General features: G+C 53.3%; 1 pseudogene; it reads left to right on the forward strand.

Moving 5' to 3' along the window:
- Positions 1–17,862, forward strand: part of LOC106587161 (malonate--CoA ligase ACSF3, mitochondrial-like) — a 55,789-nt pseudogene extending 37,927 nt beyond the window's left edge.
- The last annotated feature ends 1,166 nt before the right edge of the window (positions 17,863–19,028 follow it).

Genomic DNA, 19,028 nt, shown 5'->3' on the forward strand with positions numbered 1-19,028 from the left:
CACGGCCCAATACATCCCCACACCTCTCACGCTGCCCAATACTTCCCCACACCTCTCACGCTGCCCAATACATCCCAACACCTCTCACACAGCCCAATACATCCCCACACCCCTCACGCTGACCAATATATCCCCACACCTCTCACGCTGCTCACGCTGCCCAATACATCCCCATACCTCTCACACAGCCCAATACATCCCCACACCTCTCACACAGCCCAATACATCCCCACACCTCTCACGCTGCCCAATACATCCCCACACCTCTCACACGGCCCAATACATCCCCACACTTCTCACGCTGCCCAATACATCCCCACACCTCTCACGCTGCCCAATACATCCCCACACCTCTCACGCTGCCCAATATATCCCCACACCTCTCACGCTGCTCACACAGCCCAATACATCCCCACTCCTCTCACACTGCTCACGCTGCCCAATACATCCCCACACCTCTCACGCTGCTCACGCTGCCCAATACATCCCCACACCTCTCACGCTACCCAATACATCTCCACACCTCTCACTCTGCCCAATACATCCCCACACCGGCTCACGCTGCTCACGCTGCCCAATACATCCCCACACCTCTCACACTGCTCTTGCTGCCCAATACATCCCCACACCTCTCACACGGCCCAATACATCCCCACACCTCTCACGCTGCCCAATACATCCCCACACCTCTCACGCTGCCCAATACATCCCCACACCTCTCACACAGCCCAATACATCCCCACACCTCTCACGCTGCCCAATATATCCCCACACCTCTCACGCTGCCCAATACATCCCCACACCTCTCACACAGCCCAATACATCCCCACACCTCTCACGCTGCCCAATACATCCCCACACCTCTCACACGGCCCAATACATCCCCACACCTCTCACGCTGCCCAATACATCACCACACCTCTCACACTGCCCAATACATCCCCACACCTCTCACGCTGCCCAATATATCCCCACACCTCTCACGCTGCTCACACACCCCAATACATCCCCACACCTCTCACTCTGCCCAATACATCCCCACTCCTCTCACGCTGCTCACGCTGCCCAAAACATCCCCACACCTCTCACGCTGCTCACGCTGCCCAATACATCCCCACACCTCTCACTCTGCCTAATACATCCCCACACCTCTCTCGCTGCCCAATACATCCCCACACCTCTCACGCTGCCCTATACATCCCCACACCTCTCACACTGCCCAAAAAATCCACCCACCTCTCACGCTGCCGAATACATCCCCACACCTCTCACGCTGCCCAATACATCCCCACACCTCTCACGCTGCTCACGCTGCCCAATATATCCCCACACCTCTCACACTGCCCAATACATCCCCACACCTCTCACGCTGCCCAATACATCCCCACACCTCTCACGCTGCCCAATACATCCCCACACCTCTCACGCTGCCCAATACATCCCCACACCTCTCACGCTGCCCAATACATCCCCACACCTCTCACGCTGCCCAATACATCCCCACACCTCTCACGCTGCCCAATACATCCCCACACCTCTCACGCAGCCCAATACATCCCCACACCTCTCACGCTGCCCAATACATCCCCACACCTCTCACGCTGCCCTATACATCCCCACACCTCTCACACTGCCCAAAAATCCACCCACCTCTCACGCTGCCGAATACATCCCCACACCTCTCACGCTGCCCAATACATCCCCACACCTCTCACGCTGCTCACGCTGCCCAATATATCCCCACACCTCTCACACTGCCCAATACATCCCCACACCTCTCACGCTGCCCAATACATCCCCACACCTCTCACGCTGCCCAATACATCCCCACACCTCTCACGCTGCCCAATACATCCCCACACCTCTCACGCTGCCCAATACATCCCCACACCTCTCACGCTGCCCAATACATCCCCACACCTCTCACGCTGCCCAATACATCCCCACACCTCTCACGCAGCCCAATACATCCCCACACCTCTCACGCTGCCCAATACATCCCCATACCTCTCACGCTGCTCACGCTGCCCAATACATCCCCACACCTCTCACGCTGCCCAATACATCCCCACACATCTCACGCTGCCCAATTCATCCCCACACCTCTCACGCTGCCCAATACATCCCCACACCTTCACGTTGCCCAATACATCCCCACACCTCTCACGCTGCCCACTACATCCCCACACCTCTCACGCTGCCCACTACATCCCCACACCTCTCTCGCTGCCCACTACATCCCCACACCTCTCACGTTGCCCAATACATCTCCACACCTCTCACGCTGGCCAATACATCCCCACACCTCTCACACGACCCAATACATCCCCACACATCTCACGCTGCCCAATGCATCCCCACACCTCTCACGCTGCCCAATACATCCCCACACCTTCACGCTGCCCAATATATCCCCACACCTCTCACGCTGCTCACGCTGCCCAATACATCCCCACACCTCTCACGCTGCTCACGCTGCCCAATACATCCCCACACCTCTCACGCTGCCCAATACATCCCCACACCTCTCACGCTGCCCAATACATCCCAACACCTCTCACACAGCCCAATACATACCCACACCTCTCACGCTGCCCAACATATCCCCACACCTCTCACGCTGCTCACGCTGCCCAATACATCCCCACACCTCTCACACAGCCCAATGCCTCCCCACACCTCTCACGCTGCCTAATACATCCCCACACCTCTCACGCTGCCCAATACATCCCCACACCTCTCACGCTGCCCAATACATCCCCACACATCTCACTCTGCCCAATACATCCTCACACATCTCAAGCTGCCCAATACATCCCCACACCTCTCACGCTGCCCAATACATCCCCACACCTCTCACACAGCCCAATACATCCCCACACCTCTCACGCTGCCCAATACATCCCCACACCTCTCACTCTGCCCAATACATCACCACACCTCTCACGCTGCCCAAGACATCCCCACACCTCTCACGCTGCTCACGCTGCCCAATACATCCCCACACCTCTCACGCTGCCCAATACATCCCCACACCTCTCACGCTGCCCAATACATCCCCACACCTCTCACGCTGCTCACGCTGCCCAATACATCCCCACACCTCTCACGCTGCCCAATACATCCCCACACCTCTCACGCTGCCCAATATATCCCCACACCTCTCACGCTGCCCAATACATCCCCACACCTCTCACGCAGCCCAATACATCCCCACACCTCTCACGCTGCCCAATACATCCCCACACCTCTCACACTGCCCAATACATCCCCACACCTCTCACGCTGCCCAATACATCACCACACCTCTCACACTGCCCAATACATCCCCACACCTCTCACGCTGCCCAATATATCCCCACACCTCTCACGCTGCTCACACACCCCAATACATCCCCACACCTCTCACTCTGCCCAATACATCCCCACACCTCTCACGCTGCTCACGCTGCCCAAACCATCCCCACACCTCTCACGCTGCTCACGCTGCCCAATACATCCCCACATCTCTCACTCTGCCTAATACATCCCCACACCTCTCTCGCTGCCCAATACATCCCCACACCTCTCACGCTGCCCTATACATCCCCACACCTCTCACACTGCCCAAAAAATCCACCCACCTCTCACGCTGCCGAATACATCCCCACACCTCTCACGCTGCCCAATACATCCCCACACCTCTCACGCTGCTCACGCTGCCCAATATATCCCCACACCTCTCACACTGCCCAATACATCCCCACACCTCTCACGCTGCCCAATACATCCCCACACCTCTCACGCTGCCCAATACATCCCCACACCTCTCACGCTGCCCAATACATCCCCACACCTCTCACGCTGCCCAATACATCCCCATACCTCTCACGCTGCTCACGCTGCCCAATACATCCCCACACCTCTCACGCTGCCCAATACATCCCCACACATCTCACGCTGCCCAATTCATCCCCACACCTCTCACGCTGCCCAATACATCCCCACACCTTCACGTTGCCCAATACATCCCCACACCTCTCACGCTGCCCACTACATCCCCACACCTCTCACGCTGCCCACTACATCCCCACACCTCTCTCGCTGCCCACTACATCCCCACACCTCTCACGTTGCCCAATACATCTCCACACCTCTCACGCTGGCCAATACATCCCCACACCTCTCACACGACCCAATACATCCCCACACATCTCACGCTGCCCAATGCATCCCCACACCTCTCACGCTGCCCAATACATCCCCACACCTTCACGCTGCCCAATATATCCCCACACCTCTCACGCTGCTCACGCTGCCCAATACATCCCCACACCTCTCACGCTGCTCACGCTGCCCAATACATCCCCACACCTCTCACGCTGCCCAATACATCCCCACACCTCTCACGCTGCCCAATACATCCCAACACCTCTCACACAGCCCAATACATACCCACACCTCTCACGCTGCCCAACATATCCCCACACCTCTCACGCTGCTCACGCTGCCCAATACATCCCCACACCTCTCACACAGCCCAATACCTCCCCACACCTCTCATGCTGCCCAATACATCCCCACACATCTCACTCTGCCCAATACATCCTCACACATCTCAAGCTGCCCAATACATCCCCACACCTCTCACGCTGCCCAATACATCCCCACACCTCTCACACAGCCCAATACATCCCCACACCTCTCACGCTGCCCAATACATCCCCACACCTCTCACTCTGCCCAATACATCACCACACCTCTCACGCTGCCCAAGACATCCCCACACCTCTCACGCTGCTCACGCTGCCCAATACATCCCCACACCTCTCACGCTGCCCAATACATCCCCACACCTCTCACGCTGCCCAATACATCCCCACACCTCTCACGCTGCTCACGCTGCCCAATACATCCCCACACCTCTCACGCTGCCCAATACATCCCCACACCTCTCACACGGCCCTATACATCCCCACACCTCTCACGCTGCCCAATACATCCCCACACCTCTCACGCTGCCCAATACATCCCCACACCTCTCACGCTGCCCAATACATCCCCACACCTCTCACACAGCCCAATACATCCCCACACCTCTCACGCTGCCCAATACATCCCCACACCTCTCACACTGCTCTCGCTGCCCAATACATCCCCACACCTCTCACTCTGCTCAATACATCCCCACACCTCTCACACAGCCTAATACATCCCACACCTCTCACTCTGCCCAATACATCCCCACACCTCTCTCTCTGCCCAATACATCCCCACACCTCTCACGCTGCCCAATACATCCCCACACCTGTCACGCTGCCCAATACATCCCCACACCTCTCACGCTGCTCACGCTGCCCAATATATCCCCACACCTCTCACACTGCCCAATACATCCCCACACCTCTCACTCTGCCCAATACATCCCCACACCTCTCACGCTGCCCAATACATCCCCACACCTCTCACGCTGCCCAATACATCCCCACACCTCTCACACAGCCCAATACATCCCCACACCTCTCACACAGCCCAATACATCCCCACACCTCTCACGCTGCCCAATACATCCCCATACCTCTCACGCTGCCCAATACATCCCCACACCTCTCACACTGCCCAATACATCCCCACACCTCTCACGCTGCCCAATACATCCCCACACATCTCACGCTGCCCAATTCATCCCCACACCTCTCACGCTGCCCAATACATCCCCACACCTTCACGTTGCCCAATACATCCCCACACCTCTCACGCTGCCCACTACATCCCCACACCTCTCACGCTGCCCACTACATCCCCACACCTCTCTCGCTGCCCACTACATCCCCACACCTCTCACGTTGCCCAATACATCTCCACACCTCTCACTCTGCACAATACATCCCCACACCTCTCACGCTGCCCAATACATCCCCACACCTCTCACGCTTCCCAATACATCCCCACACCTCTCACGCTGCTCACGCTGCCCAATACATCCCCACACCTCTCACGCTGGCCAATACATCCCCACACCTCTCACGCTACCCAATACATCCCCACACATCTCACGCTGCCCAATGCATCCCCACACCTCTCACGCTGCCCAATACATCCCCACACCTTCACGCTGCCCAATACATCCCCACACCTCTCACGCTGCTCACGCTGCCCAATACATCCCCACACCTCTCACGCTGCCCAATACATCCCCACACCTCTCACGCTGCCCAATACATCCCAACACCTCTCACACAGCCCAATACATACCCACACCTCTCACGCTGCCCAACATATCCCCACACCTCTCACGCTGCTCACGCTGCCCAATACATCCCCACACCTCTCACACAGCCCAATACATCCCCACACCTCTCACGCTGCCTAATACATCCCCACACCTCTCACGCTGCCCAATACATCCCCACACATCTCACTCTGCCCAATACATCCCCACACATCTCAAGCTGCCCAATACATCCCCACACCTCTCACGCTGCCCAATACATCCCCACACCTCTCACACAGCCCAATACATCCCCACACCTCTCACACAGTCCAATACATCCCCACACCTCTCACGCTGCCCAATACATCCCCATACCTCTCACGCTGCCCAATACATCCCCACACCTCTCACACTGCCCAATACATCCCCACACCTCTCACGCTGCCCAATACATCCCCACACATCTCACGCTGCCCAATTCATCCCCACACCTCTCACGCTGCCCAATACATCCCCACACCTTCACGTTGCCCAATACATCCCCACACCTCTCACGCTGCCCACTACATCCCCACACCTCTCACGCTGCCCACTACATCCCCACACCTCTCTCGCTGCCCACTACATCCCCACACCTCTCACGTTGCCCAATACATCTCCACACCTCTCACTCTGCACAATACATCCCCACACCTCTCACGCTGCCCAATACATCCCCACACCTCTCACGCTTCCCAATACATCCCCACACCTCTCACGCTGCTCACGCTGCCCAATACATCCCCACACCTCTCACGCTGGCCAATACATCCCCACACCTCTCACGCTACCCAATACATCCCCACACATCTCACGCTGCCCAATGCATCCCCACACCTCTCACGCTGCCCAATACATCCCCACACCTTCACGCTGCCCAATACATCCCCACACCTCTCACGCTGCTCACGCTGCCCAATACATCCCCACACCTCTCACGCTGCCCAATACATCCCCACACCTCTCACGCTGCCCAATACATCCCAACACCTCTCACACAGCCCAATACATACCCACACCTCTCACGCTGCCCAACATATCCCCACACCTCTCACGCTGCTCACGCTGCCCAATACATCCCCACACCTCTCACACAGCCCAATACATCCCCACACCTCTCACGCTGCCTAATACATCCCCACACCTCTCACGCTGCCCAATACATCCCCACACATCTCACTCTGCCCAATACATCCCCACACATCTCAAGCTGCCCAATACATCCCCACACCTCTCACGCTGCCCAATACATCCCCACACCTCTCACACAGCCCAATACATCCCCACACCTCTCACACAGTCCAATACATCCCCACACCTCTCACGCTGCCCAATACATCCCCATACCTCTCACGCTGCCCAATACATCCCCACACCTCTCACACTGCCCAATACATCCCCACACCTCTCACGCTGCCCAATACATCCCCACACATCTCACGCTGCCCAATTCATCCCCACACCTCTCACGGTGCCCAATACAGCCCCACACCTTCACGTTGCCCAATACATCCCCACACCTCTCACGCTGCCCACTACATCCCCACACCTCTCACGCTGCCCACTACATCCCCACACCTCTCCCGCTGCCCACTACATCCCCACACCTCTCACGTTGCCCAATACATCTCCACACCTCTCACTCTGCACAATACATCCCCACACCTCTCACGCTGCCCAATACATCCCCACACCTCTCACGCTGCCCAATACATCCCCACACCTCTCACGCTGCTCACGCTGCCCAATACATCCCCACACCTCTCACGCTGGCCAATACATCCCCACACCTCTCACGCTACCCAATACATCCCCACACATCTCACGCTGCCCAATGCATCCCCACACCTCTCACGCTGCCCAATACATCCCCACACCTTCACGCTGCCCAATACATCCCCACACCTCTCACGCTGCTCACGCTGCCCAATACACCCCCACACCTCTCACGCTGCCCAATACATCCCCACACCTCTCACGCTGCCCAATACATCCCAACACCTCTCACACAGCCCAATACATACCCACACCTCTCACGCTGCCCAACATATCCCCACACCTCTCACGCTGCTCACGCTGCCCAATACATCCCCACACCTCTCACACAGCCCAATACATCCCCACACCTCTCACGCTGCCTAATACATCCCCACACCTCTCACGCTGCCCAATACATCCCCACACATCTCACTCTGCCCAATACATCCCCACACATCTCAAGCTGCCCAATACATCCCCACACCTCTCACGCTGCCCAATACATCCCCACACCTCTCACACAGCCCAATACATCCCCACACCTCTCACGCTGCCCAATACATCCCCACACCTCTCACACGGCCCTATACATCCCCACACCTCTCACGCTGCCCAATACATCCCCACACCTCTCACGCTGCCCAATACATCCCCACACCTATCACGCTGCCCAATACATCCCCACACCTCTCACACAGCCCAATACATCCCCACACCTCTCACGCTGCCCAATACATCCCCACACCTCTCACACTGCTCTCGCTGCCCAATACATCCCCACACCTCTCACTCTGCCCAATACATCCCCACACCTCTCACGCTGCCCAATACATCCCCACACCTCTCACGCTGCCCAATACATCCCCACACCTCTCACGCTGCTCACGCTGCCCAATACATCCCCACACCTCTCACGCTGCCCAATACATCCCCACACCTCTCATGCTGCCCAATACATCCCCACACCTCTCACGCTGCTCACGCTGCCCAATAAATCCCCACACCTCTCACGCTGCCCAATACATCCCCACACCTCTCACACTGCTCTCGCTGCCCAATACATCCCCACACCTCTCACTCTGCTCAATACATCCCCACACCTCTCACACAGCCTAATACATCCCACACCTCTCACTCTGCCCAATACATCCCCACACCTCTCTCTGCCCAATACATCCCCACACCTCTCACGCTGCCCAATACATCCCCACACCTGTCACGCTGCCCAATACATCCCCACACCTCTCACGCTGCTCACGCTGCCCAATATATCCCCACACCTCTCACACTGCCCAATACATCCCCACACCTCTCACTCTGCCCAATACATCCCCACACCTCTCACGCTGCCCAATACATCCCCACACCTCTCACGCTGCCCAATACATCCCCACACCTCTCACGCTGCCCAATACATCCCCACACCTCTCACACAGCCCAATACATCCCCACACCTCTCACACAGCCCAATACATCCCCCACACCTCTCACGCTGCCCAATACATCCCCATACCTCTCACGCTGCCCAATACATCCCCACACCTCTCACGCTGCCCAATACATCCCCACACCTCTCACGCTGCCCAATACATCCCCACACATCTCACGCTGCCCAATTCATCCCCACACCTCTCACGCTGCCCAATACATCCCCACACCTTCACGTTGCCCAATACATCCCCACACCTCTCACGCTGCCCACTACATCCCCACACCTCTCACGCTGCCCACTACATCCCCACACCTCTCTCGCTGCCCACTACATCCCCACACCTCTCACGTTGCCCAATACATCTCCACACCTCTCACTCTGCACAATACATCCCCACACCTCTCACGCTGCCCAATACATCCCCACACCTCTCACGCTTCCCAATACATCCCCACACCTCTCACGCTGCTCACGCTGCCCAATACATCCCCACACCTCTCACGCTGGCCAATACATCCCCACACCTCTCACGCTACCCAATACATCCCCACACATCTCACGCTGCCCAATGCATCCCCACACCTCTCACGCTGCCCAATACATCCCCACACCTTCACGCTGCCCAATATATCCCCACACCTCTCACGCTGCTCACGCTGCCCAATACATCCCCACACCTCTCACGCTGCTCACGCTGCCCAATACATCCCCACACCTCTCACGCTGCCCAATACATCCCCACACCTCTCACGCTGCCCAATACATCCCAACACCTCTCACACAGCCCAATACATACCCACACCTCTCACGCTGCCCAACATATCCCCACACCTCTCACGCTGCTCACGCTGCCCAATACATCCCCACACCTCTCACACAGCCCAATACATCCCCACACCTCTCACGCTGCCTAATACATCCCCACACCTCTCACGCTGCCCAATACATCCCCACACATCTCACTCTGCCCAATACATCCCCACACATCTCAAGCTGCCCAATACATCCCCACACCTCTCACGCTGCCCAATACATCCCCACACCTCTCACACGGCCCTATACATCCCCACACCTCTCACGCTGCCCAATACATCCCCACACCTCTCACGCTGCCCAATACATCCCCACACCTATCACGCTGCCCAATACATCCCCACACCTCTCACACAGCCCAATACATCCCCACACCTCTCACGCTGCCCAATACATCCCCACACCTCTCACACTGCTCTCGCTGCCCAATACATCCCCACACCTCTCACTCTGCCCAATACATCCCCACACCTCTCACGCTGCCCAATACATCCCCACACCTCTCACGCTGCCCAATACATCCCCACACCTCTCACTCTGCTCACGCTGCCCAATACATCCCCACACCTCTCACGCTGCCCAATACATCCCCACACCTCTCACGCTGCTCACGCTGCCCAATAAATCCCCACACCTCTCACGCTGCCCAATACATCCCCACACCTCTCACGCTGCTCAATACATCCCCACACCTCTCACGCTGCCCAATACATCCCCACACCTCTCACGCTGCTCACGCTGTCCAATACATCCCCACACCTCTCACGCTGCCCAATACATCCCCACACCTCTCACGTTGCCCAATACATCCCCACACCTTCACGCTGCCCAATATATCCCCACACCTCTCACGCTGCTCACGCTGCCTAATACATACCCACACCTCTCACGCTGCTCACGCTGCCCAATTCATCCCCACACCTCTCACGCTGCTCACGCTGCCCAATACATCCCCACACCTCTCACGCTGCTCACGCTGCCCAATATATCCCACACCTCTCACACGCCCAATACATCCCCACACCTCTCACGCTGCCCAATACATCCCCACACCTCTCACGCTGCCCAATACATCCCCACACCTCTCACGCTGCCCAATACATCCCCACACCTCTCACGCTGCCCAATACATCCCCACACCTCTCACACAGCCCAATACATCCCCACACCTCTCACACAGCCCAATACATCCCCACACCTCTCACGCTGCCCAATACATCCCCACACCTCTCACGCTGCCCAATACATCCCCACACCTCTCACACAGCCCAATACATCCCCACACCTCTCACACAGCCCAATACATTCCCACACCTCTCACACTGCTCACGCTGCCCAATATATCCCCACACCTCTCATGCTGCTCACGCTGCCCAATACATCCCAAAATAAACCCCCACACCTCTCACATATCCCAATACATCCCCACACCTCTCACGCTGCCCAATACATCCCCACACCTCTCACGCTGCTCACACTGCCCAATACATCCCCACACCTCTCACGCTGCCCAATACATCCCCAAACCTCTCACGCTGCTCACACTGCCCAATTCATCCCAAAATAAACCCCCACACCTCTCACACAGCCTTCATTTCCCTTTCCCTGCCTCAGCTGGGGACTCTAATGATCCACCAGGACTCTCGCCTTCTCTCCACACCTCCCCCTCGCCCTCTCTACCTCTCTCAGTCCCACACTCATCCACCACAATGACCCACTTCCCCTCCTCATCATCCCCCAGCCCCAGCTGAGCCCTCACACTCAATAACCAGCACCTTATCACACTCAATAACCAGCCCCCCACACACACACACACACACACACACACACACACACACACACACACACACACACACACACACACACACACACACACACACACACACACACACCTCCAGTACTCCCCTGGGGTAACACCAGTAGGTGTCTAGCATGGCTCTTCTGTCTGAGGTCACAGTATGCCAGTCAGTCAGTGTTCCTCTCCTCAGCCTCTCTCTGAGCCCTGGCTGGTAGGTGTGGTGTTTCCACTGAGAGAAGGTGTTACCTAGTGATGAGGTGTCAGGTGGCCTGGATGTCAGCCAGCTCCCAGATATGGTCCACGGTTGTTTGTGTTTTTATATATTATATAGGCTGTTGTTCTTACAGTGCCACTGAGACAGCTCAGCACACCTGAGTCTTGGCGTTGTGCTGCTAATCAGTGGTGGGCATGGGGGAGGTAATTAAGGGGAACTCCAGCTGAGCTGCTCTCTCTCTCTCTCTCTCTTTCTCTCTCTCTCTCTCTCTCTTCCCTCTCTTCCCTCTCTTCCCTCTCTTCTCTCTCAGCTATTTGCCCAAGAGATAGAGGCAAAGCAGGTTGAATGCATCAGCAGCCTGGGTGTGTGTGTGTTTTCATGCCTGTGTGTAGCGTCCAGGATATTGCCATTCACCTGCTGATTGATGGAGCTCTCAGTCTCAGCTGTTCTGCTGTGGTCTGTGGACTGTGCTGGCCATGTTTACTGGGGTTCCTCTGACTCTCTGACACACTAATCAAGCAGGCCTGTGTTGTGGTACTGTGAGTCTCAAACACACTGAGCAGGCCTGCTTTATTATGCCACCCACCCTCTCTCCCTCCTCCACACACAAGCCTATATTACACACAATATGCCAAGTCATGTGACAACCTGGTGGGAGTAGGGGTTGAATGATGGAGTGTGTGCGTTTTTCCGTACATGGTAGATGTGCATGCCTTTGATAAATGAGGACTGTTAAGCAATTTTTATTTAGCGTGGGCTTGTTTTTCTGTGTTTCTCCTATCTAAGCCCAGTATCCCTTGTTTGTATGGTGTCCTGCAGGGGACACAGCAGTCTATAAGGATGGAGTGTCCTGGATCATGGGCCGCACCTCTGTGGACATCATAAAGAGTGGAGGCTATACGATCAGTGCTCTGGAGGTGGAGCAACACCTGCTAGCCCACCCTGATACCACAGGTAAACTCCCCCTCCATTGGCTCCTTCATGGTGCTTTTCCACTGCAGGGACATACACTGGTGCTTGGCCTAAAGACTCCATGGCTGGCACCATTAGATTAGCACCATTTTTATATTGGTTGGGTTTAAACAACATCCATAATTTTACTCGTTGACATATTACAGTAGCTTTCAGGGTGTATCTTATTTCAGGGTGTTGTCCATGTGTGTTGACCCCTGACCTCTCAGATGTGGCTGTGATTGGCGCTCGGGACGCCACCTGGGAACAGAAGGTGACAGCGGTGGTGCAGCTGAAGAGGGGATGGAGCATGACCCTGTCAGAGCTGAAGACCTGGGGCAGGTAAGAGGCAACACAAAGGACATTATTGTCACACTAGTTATACAGTGGGGGAAAAAAGTATTTGATCCCCTGCTGATTTTGTACGTTTGCCCACTTACAAAGAAATGAGCAGTCAATAATTTTAATAGTAGGTTTATTTGAACAGTGAGAGACAGAATAACAACAAAAAAATCCAGAAAAACGCATGTCAAAAATGTTATAAAATGATTTGCATTTTAATGAGGGGGGGGGAATGCATGAAATGAAATGTATGCATTCACTACTGTAAGTCTGCTAAATGACTAAAATGTAAATGTAAATAAGTATTTGACCCCTCTGCAAAACATGACTTAGTACTTGGTGGCAAAACCCTTGTTGGCAATCACAGAGTCAGACGTTTCTTGTAGTTGGCCACCAGGTTTGCACACATCTCAGGAGGGATTTTGTCCCACTCCTCTTTGCAGATCTTCTCCAAGTCATTAAGGTTTCGAGGCTGACGTTTGGCAACTCGAACTTTCAGCTCCCTCCACAGATTTTCTATGGGATTAAGGTCTGGAGACTGGCTAGGACACTCCAGGACCCACTCCTTTGTTGCCTTGGCCGTGTGTTTTGGGTCATTGTCATGCTGGAATACCCATCCACGACCCATTTTCAATGCCCTGGCTGAGGGAAGGAGGTTCTCACCCAAGATTTGACGGTACATGGCCCCGTCCATCATCCCTTTGATGCGGTGAAGTTGTCCTGTCCCCTTAGCAGAAAAACACCCCCAAAGCATAATGTTTCCACCTCCATGTTTGACGGTGGAGATGGTGTTCTTGGGGTCATAGGCAGCATTCCTCCTCCTCCAAACACGGCGAGTTGAGTTGATGCCAAAGAGCTCCATTTTGGTCTCATCTGACCACAACACTTTCACCCAGTTGTCCTCTGAGTCATTCAGATGTTCATTGGCAAACTTCAGATGGGCATGTATATGTATTCTTGAGCAGGGGGACCTTGCGGGCGCTGCAAGATTTCAGTCCTTCACGGCGTAGTGTGTTACCAATTGTTTTCTTGGTGACTATGGTCCCAGCTGCCTTGAGATCATTGACAAGATCCTCCCGTGTAGTTCTGGGCTGATTCTTCACTGTTCTCATGATCATTGCAATTCCACGAGGTGAGATCTTGCATGGAGCCCCAGGCCGAGGGATATTGACAGTTCTTTTGTGTTTCTTCCATTTGCGAATAATCGCACTAAATGTTGTCACCTTCTCACCAAGCTGCTTGGCGCTGGTCTTGTAGCCCATTCCAGCCTTGTGTAGGTCTACAATCTTGTCCCTGACATCCTTGGAGAGCTCTTTGGTCTTGGCCATGATGGAGAGTTTGGAATCTGATTGATTGATTGCTTCTGTGGACAGGTGTCTTTTTTACAGGTAACAAGCTGCGGTTAGGAGCACTCCCTTTAAGAGTGTGTTCCTAATCTCAGCTCGTTACCTGTATAAAAGACACCTGGGAGCCAGAAATCTTTCTGATTGGGGGGTCAAATACTTATTTCCCTCATTAAAATGCAAATTATTTTATTACATTTTTTACATGCGTTTTTCAGGATTTTTTTGTCTCTCACTGTTCAAATAAACCTACCATTAAAATTATAGACTGATCCTTTCTTTGTCAGTGGGCAAACAAAATCAGCAGGGGATCAAATACTTTTTCCCCCCACTGTATAGTGCCAGGAAGCAGCATTAGTAAAAAAAATATATATATAAACATTAAAACTCCCAATAAATGTTGAGGTATTTATTTCAAAACCACTCCATAAAGGTGCTTATAAATCATAGATCTAATGTATATTAGATTTGTTGGTATGTCTGCTAGCTAGCTATGCTTTGTCATGCTACTCCATTCCATCAACCAGTTGGTGTTCATGGTTCAGTGGCTTTACTATTTGGGAACATGCGAAAACCTTATATTGTGTGTTTTTGAAAATAGAATTTTGTCCACCGCATTTATTGAATTTGAGGAAGACTTCACTGTTCAGTCCCCCGGGGAGTCATCCAGACTTGTTTATAGTAACTGCTGCTGAAGCCTCAAAATCAATAGCAACCTAACTACTGGAGATAGAGAGAGGCCACTCTCATTTAACTGAAGGGGCCAAGGGCAGATGTGGACTGATGAAGGGAGCTGAGGAGAGGATAGAGAGAGAGGGAGGATGAGGAAATGAGGGATGATGATGGAGGTCTGTCAGGCAGGCAAGCCGTTGCTGTTTTGGTGTTTTGGTCTTGGCTTCTTTTTTTCTCTAAATGTCACTGTGGTTTTATTTGCCCCCCAACAATGGCAGAAGACACATGTCCATTTCTATGGAATTGCTCAGGCCATGTCTCTCCCCTTCTCTCTCTCCCTCCTTGTGCCCCCCCCCTCTCTCTTACTCGCTGTCTGTATTCTATATTTCTGTCTCCCTCTCAGTCTCTCTCCCTCCATCTGTCTTTGTCTTTCTCTCTATCACTCTCTGCCCACCCTGTGTGTGCGTGTGCGTATGTGTGTGTGTGTGCTGTGGGCTCCATATGGTGTGGGGGTGTGCAGGCCCTACTGCTGTGCCCTGCTGGTCCTGCATGGTGGATTAGCAGCGCTGCCTGTCTGCCAATGACCCTGTCACCCCCCACCCACAGGTGCTGCCTGCGGACAGGCAAGCACGGGGCCAAGGCAGGGCCAGCCAGGGTGAAGGAGATGGAGAGGATGAACAGAAAGGGAGGCAGAGGAGGAGGGGGGGAAAACAAGTGCATGGATGCTCACTCCTCAGTGCCCTGGCTTCAGCTGTCACCCTGTATCTGTGTCAAGCGCTGTGTTCCTCACTAGCTAGTGCATACAAACACTAACACACACATACATACATACATACATACACACATACATACCATACATACATACATACATACATACATACATACATACATACATACATACATACATACATACATACATACATACACACACAACAGGCAGAGCCTCCGAGAGATGGGTGTGTGAACAAGCCCCATTAGACATACACACACACACACACACACACACACACACACACACACACACACACACACACACACACACACATAGTTGTCTGACACAGTCATGCAGCCACATGTATAGAGAGCAATGCAGAGAGAGAGAGAGACAGACCCATCTGCTACGAGGGACAGAAGTACGCTATGCTACAATATGATTTGTTGATTTACTATTCTCTGTCTATCGCCACAACACAGCCATTAGATAATAAAAAACGCTGCAGGCTTCACGACTCCACATAACAACCATGCATTCAAAATGGCAGACATTTAATTAGCTCAGCCTTGTGTTTTTGCCTTGACTATTTGTTTTTACTTCATGCTGATTGTGTTGTTTTGTATTAACCAAATAGGAAATGTCTTGAAGCAGTCTGGGGGATATTACCGAGGGAGAGAGACGCTCTAGTGCGTATGAAGGACGTTCTCTTATCTCTCAAACTGACACCAGGGGCTCAGCCTTTGTTCCACTGTAATTGTTATTGTGTGTACGCTCAAGTAGTGTCTCGTGGCTTTGTGCCTGTGTGTGCCTGTGTGTGTGTTAAGCAGTAGAAGAGTTAATATGCGCGTGCCTTTATAGGGTGTTTCAGTCCTGTGTGTTAATTGTCATGTGTTGTGTTTTGAGAGCACATGGCCTGGTCCTTGTGGAGGAGATGCCCAGGAACCAGATGGGGAAGGTCAACAAGAAGGACCGAGTCAAGCACTTCTTCCCCAGCTAACTAGTAGAGAAGCCTGCACCTCCTTTCACGGCCCACCTCCTCCATGACACCTCTCCTCCAACAGGAGCAGAGACCCTCCTCATACTACAGTGAACCATCGAGATGAGCTCCAAGTGACTGACTCACCAGACAGTGGTCTGGGGAAGAATGAAGAGACCTCACTGAGGACCCCACTAACTACACCACTGACCCCACTCAGCTCTGAGTTACCGTCGGACTGTTCACTGCTGGGCCTGGAGGCACTGAGCTCAGTGCTGTCTTACACGTGATTCAACTGCTGTGGAGATATATTTAGTTTGGCTGCTATGACAGAGAAGTGATTTAATACGATAAGGCTGCGGTGCCTTCTTTAAAGACTGAGTGCTGCCATCATTAGCATGACTGGGGATCAGGACATGAATAATTATGCCAACACACAAGTACATTAAGAATCCTTGAAAATGATAAGAGCAGCAAGAGATCCTTGACATTATACACAGAAGAAGAAGAAGGGAATACAGGGCATTGTTAAATTGTTCATAATTACAATCCAGATGGATGCCCTTGAATTGGCAATGAAGTTTATTTTAATGTAATAAAATGGGTGATGTATGGACATGCCGTTTTTGGTGTTTGGTTTATTGATTGCAGCCTTGCTTAATATTCAGCTACCTTGTAAGGTTGACATATCGTGTGTGTGTGTGTGTGTGTGTGTGTGTGTGTGTGTGTGTGTGTGTGTGTGTGTGTGTGTGTGTGTGTGAGGTGTGTGTAGGTGTGTGTAGGTAGGTGTGTGCAGCTGTGGGTACACAGGTGTGATGAGAGCCTAGAGGCAGAGAGGAAGGAGTCTAGATAGAGAAGTCTCCCACAGCTGGAAATCCTCCACCCTCCTCCTCCTCTCTTTTCCATCATCCTCCTCTCTTTTCATCTCTCCTCCCACGGGCTACTGTGAGAGACAGTGACTACATCATTCGTTGTTTGACACCATCATCATGGGTCAAGAACGGATAACATGAGCATTCCCCCTTAGCAGAATGGTGACATTTCATATACTATACTGAACAAAAATATAAACGCAACATGTAAAGTGTTGGTCCCATGTTTCATGAGCTGAAATAAAATATCTCAGAAGTGTTCCATACGCACAAAAATGTCTCTCAGATTTTGTGCATAAATTTGGTTACATCCCTGTTAGTGAGCATTTCTCCTTTGCCATGATAATCCATCCACTTGACAGGTGTGGCATATCAAGAAGCTGATTAAACAGCATGATCATTACACAGGTGCATCTTGTGCTGGGGACAATAAAAGGCCGCTCTAAAATGTGCACGTTTTGAGGACTCGTTAATTTGGCATGCTCTCTGCAGGAATGTCCACCAGAGCTGTTGCCAGAGAATGTAATGTTCATTTCTCTACCATAAACCGCCTCCAACGTCGTTTTAGAGAATTTGGCAGTACGTCCAACAGGCCGCACAACCGCAGACCACATGTATCTACGCCGGCCCAGGACCTTCACATCCATCTTCTTCACCTGCGGGATCGTCTGAGACCAGCCACCCGGACAGCTGATGAAACTGGGTTTGCACAACCAAATAATTTCAACACACTGTCAGAAACCGTCTCAGGGTAGCTCATCTGCGTGCTCTTCGTCCTCACCAGGGTCTTGACCTGATTGCAGTTTGGTGTCGTAAACGACTTCAGTGGGCAAATGCTCACCTACGAGGGCCACTGGCATGCTGGAGAAGTGCTCTACAGGGATGCATCCCGGTTTCAACTCTACTGGGC

This window comes from Salmo salar, chromosome ssa26 (assembly GCF_905237065.1).
Source record: "Salmo salar chromosome ssa26, Ssal_v3.1, whole genome shotgun sequence".
NCBI lineage: Eukaryota > Metazoa > Chordata > Actinopteri > Salmoniformes > Salmonidae > Salmo > Salmo salar.